Raw genomic sequence first — 19727 nt, forward strand, 5'->3', positions numbered from 1 at the left:
ATACTATGCTAGTGGTTTCAAATGAAGTTATTTAAATTTCAGATACTATAGGTACCATTGAGAATAGTTGTCTCTGTTCTTTTAGTCATTCATTCTAATTTAAAAAATTGATTTAAGTCAATTTTTAAAAATGAGTATGCAAGTCACTTTACAGTACATCTGAAACTAACACATTGTAAATCAACTGAACTTCAATTAAAAATAAATAAATAAATAAATAAAAGTGAGTATGTATCCCAATGCATGCGTTTTTTAATACAAAAACTCTGTGTATGTATTTGTATGTACTTATAGTACCTGTTATAAAACATAAAAAAGAAATTAAAAATGAAAGACAAGATATCATGCAGAAAATGTTTATTAATGTAACAAACTTCTTACTATGATATTTTAATAATAACTAGTAAAGTGATTTAAATTGTTTTATTATTTGTAAAAGTATTGGCTTAATATTTTGTGATATGTGATTTGAAAATATGTTTTATATGTTCACTTTGATCTGATAGTCGATTTCAGTGGCTGTAATAGCTGAAAAAAATGTATGGGTCCAAATGGAAGAAAAGCATTTTGCTTCTATCATGATATATTTCAATTCCATCTACCAACTATTTAAATGTTTTGTTGGAATTTGCATAGAAAATTTTCATCTATCTGGTATCAAAACAGTTATGTAAACTAGTTAGAAATTGTTACATAATAATTGCTTTCAAAGTAAGTGGAAACTATTCATTTATATAATTTTTAGAGAGGTTAGAAATTTTAAAAAGTTTTAGAAATATGTAAATATGAGAGAATTCAGAGGTGAAAAATATATCATTTCAGCAACAAAAAAATACAAGATAATGAATAATAACATCTCCAAAAACCCGTTTTCAAACCCCATAGCAAGGGTTCTTTTCAAAAAAGTTCAATTTTTACACATTGTGAAAATATCACTTTTACCTTGAAGGTGTTCATCTTTTCTACAACTATCTGCTAGCATACTCCTGTCAGTCACTGAACGCAGAAAAAATAGCAAATTTAGGAGACCTGCCTTCATATAAAAGAAAAGTGGATAATATTTTAAATGTGACAATTCTCTTAAGTATACAGGTGCATCTATATAGGACAATTTATAACTTCTCATTTCAAGGTATTGCCAGGATTATACTATTTAATGGTTTTGATTTTACAAAATAAACCACATTGATATCATTATAGATTGCATTATGTTAAACATGTATAAACAAATGTAAGTTATCAACCCCTTTTTTCATGTAATTGCATTTCTTTTCTCAGGATACCTCATCCTCCATACGTGACACGTGACCCTCTGACATGCAGATTCAGTGAGTATTCCATTGTCACTCTTTTATATAAAAATACAGTGAATTTTAGTGAGAAAGCTTACTTTCATATACTTCAAGATAAAAACATAAGCAAACCTTCGTATTTTCCTCACAATTTACATATATCTCACTAATGTATCCTATGTACCAAGCACTATATAGATTATCTTTTACCTTTACTGCAAGACTTTTTATTTCCCTTTTATTTATGTGGAGAACAGTGGCTCTGAAAAAGTGGTATGCCTGCATTTCTCAGGGTAATTAATTCTAGCTGCTGTAACAAACCATCGTAAATTTCAGTGGCTTACTATAATACACTTTTTTCTTATGGACGCTTTTGGTTGAGTGGTTCCCATGGGCAATTTTCCTCCCAGTGGTTTCTTAGGAATAAAATCTCTTTCCATGCTATGGGTCTGTTGTCTTTAATACATGGTTTCAGCTTGTCCTGCTGTCATCCAGCCAGTAGATAGGGAAACGAGAAGATGTCTCCTGGGCTATGGTCCTCACTGCTCTGAAGAGGTAGGGGGAAATGTCGGTATATATAAGATATTAGAGAAGGGGGTACGTGCAGTCAAGCTCACATTTTGGCAGAGGGTTACTGCTGGTCACCAGGAGCAGATGCCTCCATGAGTGATTTTAGTGCTTTTCCACATATCAGAAGATGCAAGAAATTGGGCTCATAAAATCTCCTCCTGAAAATATCTAACTATCTGAAGGCCTGTTCTGCCAGTTTTTCCCGGAGCACAGAGTGCCTCATTCCTGATCTCCACCCTGAACCCCTTTTAAGGTGTGTTGAAGGTCAGGGATTGCTGTGGCTAGTGACTTCATCCTTGTAGAACCAGATGGCGAGTGACAATTTTTAGTTGGCAATATCTACTGTTCTTTCAATTCCTGAGACGCCCCATTTAGGTGGAGGGCATTGCTGCAGCGAGTCTATTGCTGACTCTGTTTGCAGCTTGCATCATTGTTCTGTTTCCATGTGCCATGCAAACCTTTGTAAGCCTCTGGGCCTGTGAAGCTGTGTATGGTCCCCTGCTGCCCTCCTATGGTGAAGTTGGATTGTTTTCAGATAAAGTTGGAAGAATCCATTTGCCTCGCTTTTGTGTTAACTTCCTTTGAAACAGTTCCAAAGCAATGCTACCCAAAGTCTATCATAGTTTTTTGGCTTTGTTTTGTTTTTCTGTTTTGTGAAATAACTCTCCCAGTTGTACCTACGGTCACCTTTCCTGAGGCTCAGTTATGTTATGAGGTCTAGGCCAAAGGACTTTAAGAGACAGACACAACGCTGAACATCATTCTATTCTTGTCATTGGGCAAAGCCTTCTTGCTCTGACTCTTTCCTTATAATTAACAATTTTCTAGGGCTTTCTCCATGCCTCACGTAAACAGATTTCAGGAGGGTCCACCCCACCAGTCTTCAAGCTGGAATTCCTCCTCACATTTGTAGAATCCAACAGAATATACTAAATAACGCAGGAACGAGTGCTGTTGTAGGAATTTAGAGGATCTGGTAGAGGTGTGTATGGACTAAACTGCAGAATGAAGAGGTCCCCAGTATATATTTCAGTGTGACCTCTTGCTGTTCAGTACTTAACATGGGCAGAGCGGAAAATGGGCATTCAATAAATGCTGATTGAACGAATGGTGAGGCAGAAATAGCCATCTGGCAGGGAAGGATGGACTGAAGCATTGCTGAAAATGAGTAAGAGGGACAGAAATTTGAGACAGAGGTAATAATTGAAATTATAAGGGAATGAACACTTGGAGAGAAAAGAGAAATAAGGGATATCTAGACACCTTATTCATGCATATATGTGTGGGACCAGTGATACATATATGCCTCCTGTTTATATCTTCTGTTTAAGATTCTCTATCTAGCATGTATGTAGGTGTTTCTGTGTCTGTGCAGTTATTTCCAGAGTTTTCTCTATCTCAGAAATTTTAAAAATTCATCATTTATTTAAATTGTTTATTAAAATTGGAGAATAAACTTTTGAATCCCCCTTTGTTCTATCTGTATATATTTTTAAATATTTCTAGGTTCTAGAGGTTATTACTTCTATGACTGTAGTGGGTCCTTTACAAAAACTAGATTTTTAAACACAATTCTGTGTATCAGAATGGGTATCTAGCAGTATGTTGGATGCTGCAGGAATTACAAAAATGAGTAAGCCATGGTCTCTGCCTTCAAGGAGATCAGGGTTTTGGGGGAAGTAGAGTACGAGATTACATAATATAAAGCTCAGATCAGTTCATGTGTCTTTTATTCATCAATTATGACATAAAGGATGGGAAGAAAATTTGACTGATGAGACTTCATCCATTCTTTTTTTAAAATTGAGGTAAAATTCCCATAACAGAATTAACCATCAACCATTCTTAAATGTACAATTCAGTGGCATTCAGTACAGTTCATCCTATTTTAAAAGAGATCTGAAGGAAATAAAACAGTCAATAGCAAACACTGGAGAACTGAAGTACCTCAGTCTCTAAATGTGCCACATCACATTGCACCCAAATTCTTTCTGTTCTAATGATGCCCAATTTCTTCTTAGTTTGTTAACAATGCTGAGCAAACTGGTCATCTATTCAATCTATGACCTATATTTCTTGAATAGAACATGTATTAGGTGTTAGTATCTAATTTGGAATTCTCCCAGCTGTGTATTTTCTTCAGTGTCTCCTATGATTGTAAAATCCATGTGGGGGGACTTCCCTGGTGGCGCAATGGTTAAGAATCCGCCTGCCAATGCAGGGGACACGGGTTCGAGACCTGGAAAGATCCCACATGCCGCAGAGCAACTAAGCCCATGCGCCACAACTACTGAGCCCACATTCCACAAATAATACTGGAGCCCGTGTGCCTAGAGCCCGTGATCCGCAACAAGAGAGGCCACCGCAATGAGAAGCCCGCGCACGGAAACGAAGAACAGCCCCCACTCGCTGCAACTAGAGAAAGCCCAGGAGCAGCAACAAAGACCCAATACAGCCATAAATAAATAAATAGATAGATAGATAGATAAATAAATAAATAAATATTTTAAAAAGTTAACATAAATTCCACATGGGCCAGTAACCTAACTAGTTGTTCATCACTATATCCCTAGAGGAGAACCGAGCACACAGATTATGTAAAAAGCATTTGTGAATGATTGATTACCTACTCCTGGGATTTTTATTTTCACTTGTCCCATATCTATTGCCTCATGTCATAGCAGTGGTCAATATAATCTGGTGCACCCAGTAAAGACTTGGGGTTGCGATTGTCCCTGGAGCTAAAGTCAAATCCTGACCATTCTGAGCACCAATGAAGGCAGCTGTTATTGGGTCGCACAGGAGGTGGCGCTGTTGCGCTTTATCATGACTATAATTTCACCTGGACAGGCGTCTCCTTTATACCTGTCTAGCAATCGCTAGTGAAGGAAATGAATAAGTTGATCAGCAAGAAGTCCAGCTTTTACAGTTTCGGCAGAGGTTTCCTGCTGGTTTATGTGTGGTGAGCCCCGGAAACCTCAGTGCCCGCAGACTTTCCTTTGTGGGGAACCCGCCCAAACTCCATCCTTTGCTGGCAGCCACGCCCCACAGTGGGAAGGAGGGACTGAAAAGCATTTCCTTGAGGACGGCACAGCTTGCCCTACCTAAAACAGTCTTTTTTTTTTTTTTCCTGGCTGGGCCAGTTTCATCTGAAATACAGAGTGACCAGAGGAAGGACACGGTAGTAAAAACGGTTTGGGGGTACTAAGGATGAGAGGGGGATGGCAGTGATGCAGCTCTGGGTGGACTTTGATGTTTGGGAAGAAAAAACGGGAGGCGGCCGAAAGTGGGATGGTTGCGAGTGGCTGTTTCTATTTTATGTGAACAGCGATCACCAGGTGAATGAATCTGTATTTCTTTGGAACAAGCATCTCGTGGGTTTTGGCTTCTGTCTTTTTTAAGGAGAGGCTAAACTTGCCTCAGCAATTTTGGCAAGGACAGAGGCAGCCAGAAAGCGAAGTGATGAGGGGTCTCTGTGTATTACTGGAGAGGAGGCCATCAGGAGAGGGGAGATATATAGAAACAAGCATGTACAGGAATTACAGGAGTTGTCACAGGACAATACAGTCGTTCAGAAGTGCTGCCTTGGGCTCCCTGCTCTCAGCTTCAGTTCTTCATCTCTTATGCATAATTAAGAACGTAATTACCTCACGGGGTTGTTGTGATATTTAAATGAGATGAGATAATATCTGTAATCACGCTTAAAAATTGTGCAGTCTGATAATGCTGTTCTTCGTTTACCGAATTTCGGTTTCCTTCTTAATTTGTCTTCTCTTTTTCTTTTTTATTGAAGTATAGTTGATTTACAATATTATATTAGTTTCAGGTGTACAGCATAGTGATTCAGTATTTTTATAGATTTTACTCTGTTAAAAGTTATTACAAAATAATGGTTATTATTCCCTGTGCTGTGCGATATATCCTTGTTGCTTATGTATTTTATACAAAGTAGTTTGTATCTCTTAATCCCATACCCCTATCTTGCTCCTTCCCCCTTCCCTCTCCCCACTGGTAACTACTAATTTGTTTTCTATATCTGTGGGTCTGTTCTGTTTTGCTATATACATTCATTTGTTTTATTTTTTATATTCCACAAGCAAGTGTGAATACAGTATTTGTCTTTCTCTGTCTGACTTATTTTACTATGCATCCTGTTCTCCAGGTCCATCCATGTTGCTGCAAATGGCAGAATTTCATTCTTTTTTTATGGCTGAGTAATATTCCATTATATATACGTATATAATGTATATTTGTCTTTTTAAATCCATTTGTCTGTTGATGGCCACTTGGTTGCTTCCATATTTTGGCTATTATAAATAATGCTGCTTTGAACATTGGTGTGCATGTATCTTTTCAAATAAGTGTTTTGATGTTTCCGGATATACACCCAGGAGTGGATTTGCTGGGTCATATGGTAATCCTATGTTTAATTTTTTGAGGAACATCCATACTGTTTCCCATAGCAACTGCACCAATTTACATTCTCACCATTAGTGTACATCCCTTCCAACATTTGTTATTTAAAGCTATTCTGACAGGTGTGAGATGATATCTCATTGTGCTTTTGATTTGCATTTCCTTGCTGATTAGTGATGTTGAGCATCTTTTCATTTGCCTGTTAGCCGTCTGTATGTCTTCTTTGGAAAAATGTCTATTCAGGTCTTCTGGCCATTTTTTTGATTGGGTTGTTTGGGTTTTTTTAATATTGAATTGGATGAACTGTTTGTGTATTTTGTGTATTAAGCCCCTGTTGGTTGTGTCATTTGCAAACACTTTCTCCCATTCCATAGGTTGTCTTTTTGTTTTGTTGGTGGTTTCCTTTGCTGTGCAAAAGCATTTAAGTTTAATTAGGTCCCATTTGGTTATTTTTACTTTTATTTCTTTTGCCTTAGGAGACTGATCCAAGAAAATATTGCTATGATTTATGTCAAAGAGTGTTCTGCCTATGTTCTTTTTTAGGAATTTTATGGTTTTAGGTCTTACATTTAGGTCCTTTAACCATTTTGAGTTTATTCTTGTATATGGTGTAAAGAAATGTTCTAATCTCATTGTTTTATGTAGCTGTCCAGTTTTCCCAGCACCACTTGTTGAAGAGACTGTCTTTTCTCTGTTGCATATTCTCGCTTCCTTTGTTGTAGATTAATTGACCATAAGTGCGTGGGTTTATTTCTGCTTTCTATTCTGTTCTATTGATCTGTGTGTATGTTTTTGTGCCAGTACTGTGCTATTTTGATTACTGTAGCTTTGTAGTCTAGTCTGAAGTCAGGGAGAGTGATTCCTCCAGCTCTGCTCATCTTTCTCAAGATTGTTTTGGTTATTTGGAGTCTTTTGTGTTTCCATACAACTTTCTTAAGTATTTGTTCTAGTTCTGTGAAAAATACCATTGATATTTTAATAGAAGTTACATTGAATCTGTTGATTGCCTTGGGTAGCCTGGTAATTTTAACAATATTAATTCTTCCAATCCAGGAACAGGATATATCTTTCCATCTGTTTGTGTCATCTTCAATTTCTTTCATCAGTGTCTTATAGTTTTCAGAGTACAGTTCTTCTGCCTCCTTAGGTAGGTTTATTCCTAGGTATTTTATTCTTTTTGAAGTGATTATAAATGAGTTTTGATCCCCTTCCCTCTGTATCCTCCTTTTTTTTTTTTTTTAATAAATTTATTTTTATTTATTTATTTTTGGCTGCACTGGGTCTTCGTTGCTGTGTGCGGGTCTTCTCTAGTTGTGGAGAGCGGGGGTTGCTCAGCAGTTGTGGAGCAGGGGCCCAGCCGCTCGGCAGCATGTGGGATCCTCCCGGGCCAGGGCTCGAACCCGCATCCCCCACATTGGCAGGCAGACTCTCAACCACTGCGCCACCAGGGAAGTCCCTGTCTCCTCCTTTGATAACCCCTTTAATGCAAATATTGGTGCACTTAATGTTATCCCAGAGATCTCTTAGATTGACTTCATTTATTAAAATTTGCTTTTCTTTTTGCTGTTATGATTGGTGATTTCCATTATTCTATCTTCCAGATCGTGTATGTGTTCTTCTGTATCACTTAGTCTGCTATTCATTCTTTCTAGTGTGTTTTTTATTTGTTATTGAGTTCGTCATTTTTGATTGAGTTTTTAAAAATATATTCTAGTTCTTTGTTAAAATTCCCACGGTGTTCATCTATTCTTTTCCTTAATTTAGTTAACATCCTTATTACTAATGCTTTGAATTCTTTACCTGGTAATTGTTTATTTCTGTTTGTTATTTATTTTTTCAGGGTTTTTTTTTTTTTTGGCTTAACTTTCTCTGACTGTATTGACTCTATGAACAGTTACCTCCTGCAGTCTTTTTTTTTTTTTTTTAATTATTTATTTATTTATGGCTGTGTTGGGTCTTCGTTTCTGTGTGAGGGCTTTCTCTAGTTGCAGTAAGCAGGGGCCACTCTTCATCGTGGTGCGCGGGCCTCTCACTATCGCGGTCTCTCCTGTTGTGGAGCACAGGCTCCAGACGTGCAGGCTCAGTAATTGTGGCTCACGGGCCTAGTTGCTCCGCGGCATGTGGGATCTTCCCAGACCAGGGCTACGAACCCGTGTCCCCTGCATTGGCAGGCAGATTCTCAACCACTGCGCCACCAAGGAAGCCCCATATATATATATATATATATATATATATATATATATATATATATATATTTATATATTAGGTTGGTTATATATCCTGATCTTGGAGAAGTGGCTTATACAGGAGACATCCTATAGGGCCCATCATCACACTCTCCTCTGGCCACCAGAGCCATATGCTCTAAGGGTACCCCCTGTGTGGGCTGCGTGGACCCTTCTGTTGTGGTGAGCTGACTACTGTAGGTGTGCTGGTAGGTGGGGCTTGCCCCCAGCCAGTGGCTCTCAGGCCCTGCCTCATATGGAGGATGCTGGCCCACTGGAGGGTAGAACTGGGTCCTTGGGTGACTGTTTGTGGGGCATGAGTTGGGGGGGTTCCCAGGGCTGGTTCCCCCCACATGGCTGGTTTCTTGGCCTGTGGGGTCCTAGGACTGGTGTCTACTGGCTGGTGGGCAGGTAAGCCCCTGGTGCCAATAGGCTAGAGGGAGGATTCCAAAACGGTGCTTGCCAGTGTTACGGAAAGCTCAGCCTCTCTGTACACGGGTGCCGAATCAAATCCTGGAGACAGAGTGTTGGGTGAAATAGAAAAGGATGGCTTTATTGTTCAATACTCTGCCAGGCAAAGGGAGACACACTGGGCTTCTGCCTCGAAAAACTGTGTGTCTCAACCCCAGAGGATTTGATGAAGGGTTTTACAGCAGTGGTTCAAAGGTGGGGTCTCTGACAAGATTAGGGTATGAGCAGGGCTTGCCCTCCCTTAATCTCATCTCAGGTGCTCATCTCTTAATCTTGATGGGCTTCTCTGGTCCCCTTAATCTTTCCTCAGGTGGTTTCCTGGCTGCTCCTCCCTAGATTAGCAACTGTTCAAATCCGCCCTTTGGAACTCAGGGAAGGTCATGGAGGCTGGAGTCTTGCCTATAAGAAGTGGTGGACAAAAGGAGGCCTCCGTGCTCAGGCCCCACTCGGTTTCACCAGCACCAGTGTTCTTGTAGTAGAATGAGTTCCCAAAATGGCTTCTGTCAGCATCTATGTCCCCAGAGGGAATCCCAGTTTCTTCCTGCCTCTCTGGGAGGCTCTCCAAGATCAGCACATGAGTTTAACCCAAGCTCCTTTAAAACTACTGACTCTTCACTGGGTCTTGCAGCATGTGAGATTTTGTGTGAGCCCTTTAAGAGTGAGTCTCTTTTTCCAAGGCAGCTCTCCCTATGCAACTCGCCCTATGCAAGCCCTCCAACTCTCCCTATGCCAGCCCTACTGACCTTCAAAACCAGGCATTCTAGGGGCTCAACTTCCTGGTGCAGGAACCCCAGGCTTGGGAGCCCGATGTGGGACTCAGAACCTCACTCCTTGGTGAGAACCTCTGCAATGGTTATTATCCTCCAGTTTGTGGGTCACCCAGCTGCGGGTGTGGGTCTTGATTAGACCTTTCTCTGCTCCTCCTACTCATCTCATTGTGATTCCTTCTTTGTATCTTTAATCATGAAAAATCTTTTCTGCTAGTCTTCAGGTCATTCTCATCTATAGCTGCTCTGTAAACAGTTGTAATTTTGGTGTGCTGGTGGGCAGAGGTGAGCTCAGGGTCTTTTACTCCACCCTCTTGGGCACTCCACCTCAATAAAACCAATTCTTGACAATTGCATGATCATAGCAACTTGAAGATAGTGACTGAATTTTTTGGACCTACACTTTTATACTTTCATGGACTAAATTACTGGCAAGAATGATAAATGAAAGGGAAACCTGCTTCAATTTTTTTCTTGTACAGCTGTTAACATCTTATACCTTCAGTCATAGTAAACGGCCCCATCTTTGTATACTTAACAGTGGTTCTTAAAGTTGTCAGGTGACAAAATACATAGATATATGGTGCTGTTTCTAGAACATTGATCTAAATTAAAATTATTATATGTATATAATTCTAGGCTATGTTGGAATTCTACTAAGAACAAATTGTAGCAGATGCTAAAGTTTAAGAAAAAAATGTGTTTCAAAGTGTATGTTGTAGCCATAGAAAAATCTCAATAATACATATATAATACTCATATGTTAAGCCAGTTAGCTTCCTGGAGAAGACTTCAAAATTATTAGTTTTCATCTGATCATCGTTTTGAATGATTTAACCAAATGTACTGTTTTGTTGGATAAATGTGGGGTGTTGGGTTGAACAACTCTGGGAGACACCATTTATGTTATATTCATATTATGCTGTCACCTGAATGATGAAAAATATTTGCCAAAGATGATAATTTGGAGCTTAGAGAAGATGAATCGTAAGCATTATTTTTTTCTGACAATAATCAGTTTTCAAGACCAATTGTAGACCCAGCCACCCCTAGTTTGTGTCATTAGGATCAACTTCTCCGAAGTCCCTTTTAAGTCAGATGGGGTTAGCTTAACCCAGACAAGGAAATCGCCTGCTGACCCTTGCCTACGTGCTGTACAATGCCCCTCCAGCTGAGACTCAAAGTCAGTGCTGCCTCTGGCTAGTTAGAGGCTACAGCAGCAGGAAAGGACTTGTTTATCTGAGTAGAAGTGACAAGCTTGGCTTGTGGTTCAAGGAAGGGGGAGGGGAGCTTGGGAATGCTGAAAATCTGTCTTGACTGCCTTGTTTTCTACCGGATTTATAAGCAGATTCCACAAATCCAACCAGTCTGGTCTAAAGCTGCCCTGCCTCCTACCTCCGTGGTCTTTCCCCGTAGGTTCCAATGCCTCACCCCTTGAGTGTTCCTTGGGGCTGATATCTTAGTATGAATCAAAATGAGTTCTGGGGGAGGGATAAATAAGCAGAATATTCACAAGAATATTCTTAAAGCCCTGCAGTGCCAGCAAGGAAAATACAACTGGAATGTAAAGTCTCTAAAACCTTGGAAACGTATGGGGTAGATTTCCAGAGGTTAATCCAGACACATGTACAACCCAAAGGCCTGGCAGGCAGAAGAAACTATGAAACTATAGGCACATTATGAATTCTAAGAACTAGGATCTTCCTCCTTATCCTCATCTGTACAAAACTTAACTTAAAGAAGAGATCAAATATCCAGTCAGCCTTTTGAAGGGTGGAAAATTATAGTAAAAGAGTACCAGATGGGCATTCAAGGCACACGAGGCTAGTCTTAGCTTAAGTTCTAATTAGCTGTTGGGAGACACCGAAATCCTGTGCCTCAGTTTCCTCACCAGCTACTTATGGAGGTTAGGGCTTTTTTGGTTGCTTTCAAAGGGCTCTTCTGGTTGTACATGTTTAGAATGCATTTGTGGAGTTCATGTTGCATCTCACAGTGTACCTGTAAAGCAGAATAAGAAATGGAAGGCAGGGTTGCTGTTTTTATAGTTTCTTTAGCAGGGAGCTGTGTCTGTAGTGGCACAGGAGATACAGTGGTGGTTTATGGTGTGGGAGTAGAATGGCTTTTTGGCACTGAAAGGTGAAACTGCTGCGTTTGCGTCCCTTCTTGAAGCCCAAATAGCTCCCTTAACACCAAGTGACCTCGATTTCATGCCCTGTCTTTCTTGTCCTCACCCATGTTCCACTCTTAAGATGGTCTAATAATGGATTCATGATCAGAAGGTCCCACATCTGATTAGATCTCTGATTTATTTTCTAACCCTAGGCGAGTCACCTTTTCACTTAGATCTTAGTTTCCACATGCAGTAGGAAGTTCTTAAAACAGCCATGGATTATTCTGAATGACTTGCTATCATAAAAATGCAGAAAATGCGGTCCAGTGGTTAAAACTCCACGCTTCCACTGCAGGGGGCGTGGGTTCAATCCCTGGTCGGGGAACTAAGATCCTACATGCTGCATGGCCAAAAATAAATAAATAAATAACTCTGAAGAACACTCCAAGTTTTTAGGATTGGGAAAAAAAGAAATGTAGATTAACCAAACGCTATTTTGTAATTATCTGTAAAGCACCTCCCCTTCATCACCACCACCTTTATCTTTCTAGGTCTGCTTTTCTTGGGCTGATATTAAAATTGATTATTTTTAATTCACTGAGTTAATGCACTGGGAACTAGAGGCAAGCTGACTTACAAATAAAAGTATGAGCTTAGGTTATCTACAAACAGATGGGCAATAAAGACTTGATAGTATCAGCAAGGCCACAGGTTGTGGGCTTATAGAGAGCTAGATAGTGTGTGAGATCAATCACTCTGAAAAAGTTCACTGAACCTTGGGATAGAACTCTGTGCTAGATGGAAATCCCCATATCTTCATATCTGAGTTTAACAGCTGTATTGGAGGCTGCACCTCTGTGGCTTTTATTTCAACCTTAATCAAACAAATTTTGGGTGCCCAGGGAACAGATTTTTTTGTAGGTTAGGTTTATAGAAACATTTATGTTGCTAGCAATTTAGAGATGTGACTCTTTTGTTACATTCTCTAGTCCCGCCAATTCATGGCAACCTAAGAAACTGAGACCAACTCGGGAGGTCAAAGAAAATAAACTGGTTTCTGACACTGAGAGCTACAGAATGTGGTGCTGTATAGTCTGTGTACTTATCCAGATATGAGAGAGATCAGTAGTGGGCTTCTATTATCTTATATAAGGCATGTCTGGCCAGCTTCTAGGAGACATGTACTGTGCAACCTGTTCTAGAACTGATTTTCTCAGACACAGAACATTCTGTGGTATCACCAAACCATACACAAATTCTGATTTAACCTTTAGAGGCCATAGACCTGCAAATGCTAACAATAAATGAGACTTGTACACTGAAAACTACAAAATATCATTGAAAGAAATGAAAGAACTGAATCAGTAGAAAGACATCCTGTAGGAAGTAGGAAGACTTAATATTGTTAAGACGGCGGTCCTCCCAAGTTGATGGGCACAGTCAATGCAGTCTCTGCTGAAATTCCAGATTTTTTTTTCAGAAATGGTCAAGCTGATTCTAAAATTCATATAAGAGGGAACACAAGGGACTTTAGAGTATCCAAAAAAATCTTCAAAAAGAGAACAAAGTTGTAGGACTCAGACTTAATAATTTTAATTTTTTTTTTTTTTTTTTTTTGGCCACGCTACACGGCTTGTAGGATCTTAGTTCCTCGACCGGGGATTGAATTGAACCCAGGTCCTCAGAAGTGAAAGCGCTGAGTCCTAACCACTGGACCGCCAGGGAAATTCCCCAGACTTAATAATTTTAAAACGTACTACACAGCTGCAGTAATTAAGACCATGCGTTATTGGCATAAGGAGAAATATGGACTTCAGACTCTGGGACCCCTATTTTCAGGCCTCCAGCCTCAGATTGAATTCTAGCCCCAGATTTCCTGGTTCTCCAGCTTGCAGATGGCAGATTGTGGGACTTCTTGGCCTCCATAGCCTTGTGAACCAATTCCTATAATAAATCTCCTCTTATGTATGTCTTTCTCTATATATCCCTGTTGGTTCTGTTTCTCAGAGAACCCCCACTAATACAATGGATGAAACTTGAAAACTTGCTGAGTGAAAGAAGCCAGACACAGAAGGTCACAAATTGTATGATTCAATTTATATGAAATATCCCAAATAGGCGAACCTTTAAAGACGGAAAATAGATTAGTGATTGCCCAGGGACTTGGAGCGGGGAGGTGGGCATTGGGGAGTGACTGCTACCGGCACAGGGTTTTTTTTGTTGGGGGGGGGTGGGATTAAAATAGTCTAGCAGTGTGGTTGCACAACCTTCTGAAAATGCTAAAAAGCACTGAATTGTATACTTTAAAAGGGTGAATTTTATGGTATGCGAATTATATCTCAATTTTAAAAAAACCCCACAGCAATATTAAAGGTAATTTTTTAAAATATAAACTTATTTATTTATTTATTTTTGGCTGCGTTGGGTCTTCGTTGCTGCACGCAGGCTTTCTCTACTTGCGGCGAGCGGGGGCTACTCTTCGTTGCGGTGCGCAGGCTTCTCATTGCGGTGGCTTCTCTTGTTGCGAAGCATGGGCTCTAGGCGCGCGAGCTTCAGTAGTTGTAGCACACGGGCTCAGTAGTTGTGGCTCGAGGGCTCTACAGCACAGGCTCAGTAGTTGTGGCACAGGCTTAGTTGATCTGCGGCATGTGGGATCTTCCCAGACCAGGGCTTGAACCCGTGTCCCCTGCATTGGCAGGCGGATTCTTAACCACTGCGCCACCAGGGAAGTCCCTAAAGGTAATTTTAATTTTCAAAAAAAAAAAAAAAGTTTTTGAGAATCTGCTATGGAAGCAGTATATAGTATAATGTAAAAACACAGATTCTAAAGCCACACAACCTGGGTTGAAGTTCCAAATCCCTGCTTACTAGCTGTGTGATCTAGAGCAAGTTACTTAACCTCTCTGTGACACAGTTTCTTTATCTGTATGTAAAGTGCTTAGAACAGTGCCGAACACATGGTGAGCGCTGTATAAGTGTTTGTCATTTTAACTAGATGCCATAAAATGTACTAGGCAGTAGCGGGAAGCAAAAACCGGTATCAAGGAAGCTGTGCTGAGCATAAATATCAGTTAAGGGTGGAGTCCAAAGCAGATTGCTTCATTTGGTTTATTGTCTGAACTCTGCTCCATGCTCACTCGTGAAAAGAGCCTGGGTTTAGTGGAAAAGGAGGGAAAGATAATGTGGGTCCAAGGATACAATACCTGAATTTAATCTTGCTACCTGGGTCCTGGAAAAAGGTCCAAAATATGTTAGGAGAGATATATAGAGAAAAAACCAGAGCAAGGGATGGTGAACAGTACTTAATATAGTTTTGTTGTTGAGTTGAATGTGTTAGGCAACAATTCTGAGGGTTTTCCTCTGGAATTTAGACACTAACCTCATGATCGTTGTTCTCTTGTCCTATCTTTGTTGGGATCTTTTTTGCTCTTTCATTTCAAAATGTAAGATCAAGCAAACCTTTAAAGTTCATGTCCCTGCCACATTTTTATTACCAGGACAAATCAAGAACCCAGGAGTGTGGCGGGAGTTTCAGGTAATCTTTGCCTCCCTTTGCTTTAAACTGCTTTCTGCATCTTTGTAGGGGTGCATTTACAGTTATTGATTTTTCTGTAGATCTCAGTCTGTTGACAGACACCAAATAGAGATTCTAGTAGAAGGACTGGATTGCATACCACTTTTGAGGGAATGATATAAGGTATTAAATTCCCTACTTAGAAGGATAGAGAAAAACCCTGTTGTCCATCTTTCTCTGGTTTTACACTTCTGAATTCTCTTCTACTATGTAAATATATTTTATACATACTTGGTTTCATCATAGTTCTGCTTTCTTGAATATTCTCCATTGGATATCAATAAATAATTATAATGCCTTGTATTTTTACTGTTTACATATTATTTCTTGGTGCTTTACATACAACTCTTTGCCAAAGAGATGTTAATTGACTTGTTTAAGGTCACACACAAGAACTTGCTGACCCAGAATCATTACTTAGATCTCGTGACTCCTTTGCCTGTATTAGGAGAGGTTTCTTCCCTTTTACTGTACATTTCTCCTAGAACTTTCTATTGAGAAATAATCTGGGTGAGGAAAATATGGCGAATTCCAGGGCAGAAGGCAGCCGAAGCCTGAAGATTAATGCCAGGGCCTCATTATACTGGCATCCATGCTGGTACAGGTATAGCGTTATTTAAAATTCATTCGATATCAGATTTTTCTCCTAGGTGAATCTCATATCATCTTTTTTAAGATGCATTAAACTTTGTCTCCCTAAAGATTATTAGTAGTGATATATGAGAAAAAGTATGATAGGGCAATGAGCAGAGTTGGCTTGAAGTTCTCTGGAATACCTTAACAAAGCTTAACAGATCCCCAAGTTATTACTATAGAAAAGCTTTACCTGTGGGAAGCAAGGGTACTTCAGAAGAGATGGCAGTGGGCGTGTGTGGGGGGTGTGTGTGTGTGTGTTTGGTGCGGGAGGGTGGAACATGATTCTGAAATCCTTTTATTCTAAAACTGTAAATGTCCTCTCATATGTTTTATGTCATTTGTCAGAATGTCTCTGGTTAGGTAGTGCAAGGATGACAATACATTATGTTATAGATTAGGAATTAAAACACAGGGGAATGATAATATTTGGCCAAAGAGAGAGAAAGAGAGAGTACTAAAACATAGCTGCCAATTTAGAGCTTTATCTATTCAGGGTGATCAGCTTGGTGCTCTGTGATGACCTAGAGTGGTTGGATAGGGAAGGTGGGAGGGAGGTTCAAGAGGGAAGGGATATCGGGATATATATATACGTATAGCTGATTCACTGTGTTGTACAGCAGAAGCTAATACAACATTGTAAAGCAATTATACTCCAATAAAGATGAAAAAATAAAAATAACCTTATGTATTTTTAAAAATAAATATATATTTTTCATTTTTGGCTGCGTTGGGTCTTCGTTGCTGCACACGAGCTTTCTCTAGTTGCGGTGCGCGGGCTACTCATTGCGGTGGCTTCTCTTGTTGTGGAGCATGGGCTCTAAGCACGCAGTCTTCAGTAGTTGTGGCTCGAGGGCTCTAGAGCGCAGGCTCAGTAGTTGTGACACGTGGGCTCAGTAGTTGTGGCTCGCGGGCTCTAGAGCACAGGCTCAGTAGTTGTGGCTTGCGGGCTTAGTTGCTTCACGGCATGTGGGATCTTCCCGGACCAGGGCTCAAACCCGTGTCCCCTGCATTGGCAGGCGGATTCTTAACCACTGTGCCACCAGGGAAGTCCCAGAACCTTATCTATTAAATTAGAGCCTGGTGAATTTCCTCTGTATTAAGTAAGAAAGGAAGGTAATGCGGGTTTAAGGCAGAGTTCCCAAACTTGGTTACATACTGGAATTAACCTTCAGAGCTTTAGCAGATCCCAGTACTTTGTTCCCATTCCCAGAGACTCTGATTCTGACTTAATTGATGCATCTTGGGCGCTGAAACTTTCAAAAAGCTCCTTCAGCCACACTGGTTTAAATCTGGGAGAGGGTTAGAGTTGGGGAAAGGAAATCTACAATCAGTTTTATCTACTTTTACTGTAAGTATATGATGTTTTAAATTTAAAAACTATGAAGCAATTTATAAAAAAGAACACGAAAGTTGAAAATTTAAGATTTAAAAAAATCAGGTACTTCACAGAAGGAAGGTGAGAAAATTGTAGTAGAAGCCTGGTAATATTTTCTAAAAGGATACATTAAATTTAGATTTCAGGAAATAATTTTCTTATTCCTGTGATACACAGATGTATGAGTATTCTAATTGTGCTATTATGTCATGACATTGGTATGAAATCTTATCCAAAAGGAGAGGTCATTTGAAGATATCATAATTTGAATAATAATAATAATAGTTATTATTATAGGAATATTTTTATTTCTATAATTATTATAGGAATAATTAATAATACCTACTGTTTGCTATGTGCTAGGTATTGTTCTAAGGATCATTTAATTCTTACAGCGACTCTTGGAGTTAGATAATACTGTAAACCCAATTTAACAGGTGAAAAAAAATGAGGTTTAAGAGAAATTAAGTAATTTGCTCAAGAGTACACAGCTAATAAGTAGCAGAAATGGGTATATTGGGTTTCAGAAATGCATTGGGCTATACTTCTGAGACTTGTAATAAAAACTGAAAGGTAGGTGAAGCCTGGGAGTATGCCTTTTTGGCCTTTGTTGTGGAAGGTATAAAAGACCTCAAGGAAAGAAGCATCTAAAAACAAAGCATCTTCCTCATGCATATAAGTTCAGAGCAGGGAAGAAAGGGACAAAGGCAGATGGCTGAGATGGGGCCAGCTGTTGGGCTGCACTGGGGCTATATTAAGATAACAGGCCAGCTATAGAAGAATCGCTCACTTCTATTTAAGAAAATACACGCCTACGCACCCTACTCACCCACACCCACATTCGCCATATTCGCGTGCGCACACGCGGTGGTTCTGCGTTTTTTTGCTCACTGAATTTATTTTCCAACTATTCTCCTTTAACATTTAGCAAGTCTTTTGGCACTGTCATTATGTTGTGCCTGTGTAAAGAAGAAAGGGATTTTATCCACATTATGCCAGTGCTTTGAAGGAAAGCCACACTCTCTTGAGATCATCATGGTGGGCCAGTAGTAATCAGAGTTAGAGACCGTCAAGTAGAGTATATTATTCAGGAACGGTACGTTGGACCCCTTGGTCTGAAAAGTAATTATGCTACACACATGAATTCTTGTTAGAAGAGGAACTTATAACTACTACCATTGAAGAACACTTTTACAATCTTATTAATTCTCACTAGAATCCTCTGAGCTAAGTGGTCATGATGATCTCAGTTGTAAAAATTAGAAAACCAAGGCTTTACAAGGTTGAGATAAATCCATTCTGCATCTCCACCTCTGGTGCCTGTGTTCTTTCTACTATACCACAGTTTGATGAAGATGATATATTGACTTTGTCCCCGAAAGTTCCAACTTGTCTGTTTCCCAGATAGGAAAGATAATGCCTCCAGCAAGCAATAAGAAAGGACTTGATAAACGTCAGAGCTTCACCTTGACTTTAGGCCAAGAGAGCCCTCTTTGAAGCCATAAATCTTGACTTAGTGATTCTACCTTGTCTTTAATTCTGATCACTAGTTAAGAAGAAGATTTTAAAGACGAGTTTTTCTTCTGTCTTTTCTGTCACCCTCAGCCAGTTTTCTTTTGATGTCTCTGCTTTCAAATTTTTCTGCCTTCCAGACTTTCTTCCTTTTCATTTTTTTATTATAAAATAATGAAGGCTTAATTCAGACTATCTGAAAAATAAAAAATGGAGGAAAAGAAATCAATCTTACTGTCACCATTGTTGCTGTAACATTCTGATATATTTCTCTTTTGGGTTCCCCTGCACAGGTGTTTCCCCCTAACCAGTACCGGTGTGGTCTTCGCTTATATATGTATATTTTAAAAATCTGCTTTTATCATTTAATGTGCTACCATTAAAATTCCCCATTTATTAAAAATTTTCATGAACATAAAGTTAATGTATTTATAGTATTCCACTCTATAGCTATAGAAAAATTTAACATCCCTATTTGTATTAGTTAGCGTTCTCCAGAGAAATAGAATCAGCAAGAAGTGTGTGTGTGTGTGTGTATTTATCTAGCTATCTATCAGTCATCAATATATCTACCTATCCAATCTATGAAGATATATGATATCCATGGATACTTGGCAAGTTCAAAATCTTCAGGGTAGGTGAAAACCCAGGGAAGAGTTGCCGTTTGAATCCAAATGTAGTCTGCTGGCAGAATTCCCTCTTCTTCTGGGCAGGTCAGTCTTTTTCTATTAAGACTTTCAGCTGATTTGATGAAGCCCACCCACATTATGGAGGGTAAT

General features: G+C 39.5%; 1 protein-coding gene across 1 annotated transcript in view; it reads left to right on the plus strand.

Annotated features, from left to right (window-relative positions):
• The first annotated feature begins 1309 nt into the window (after nt 1–1309).
• STYK1 (serine/threonine/tyrosine kinase 1) overlaps nt 1310–19727 on the plus strand; it is a 47150-nt gene continuing 28732 nt past the window's right edge. Inside the window, exon 1 of the mRNA XM_061205592.1 lies at nt 1310–1328. The gene's annotated coding sequence lies outside the window, so the exon portion shown is untranslated. The remainder of the gene's footprint in view (nt 1329–19727) is intronic.

The sequence above is a fragment of the Eubalaena glacialis genome, chromosome 11, assembly GCF_028564815.1.
Source record: "Eubalaena glacialis isolate mEubGla1 chromosome 11, mEubGla1.1.hap2.+ XY, whole genome shotgun sequence".
Lineage (NCBI taxonomy): Eukaryota > Metazoa > Chordata > Mammalia > Artiodactyla > Balaenidae > Eubalaena > Eubalaena glacialis.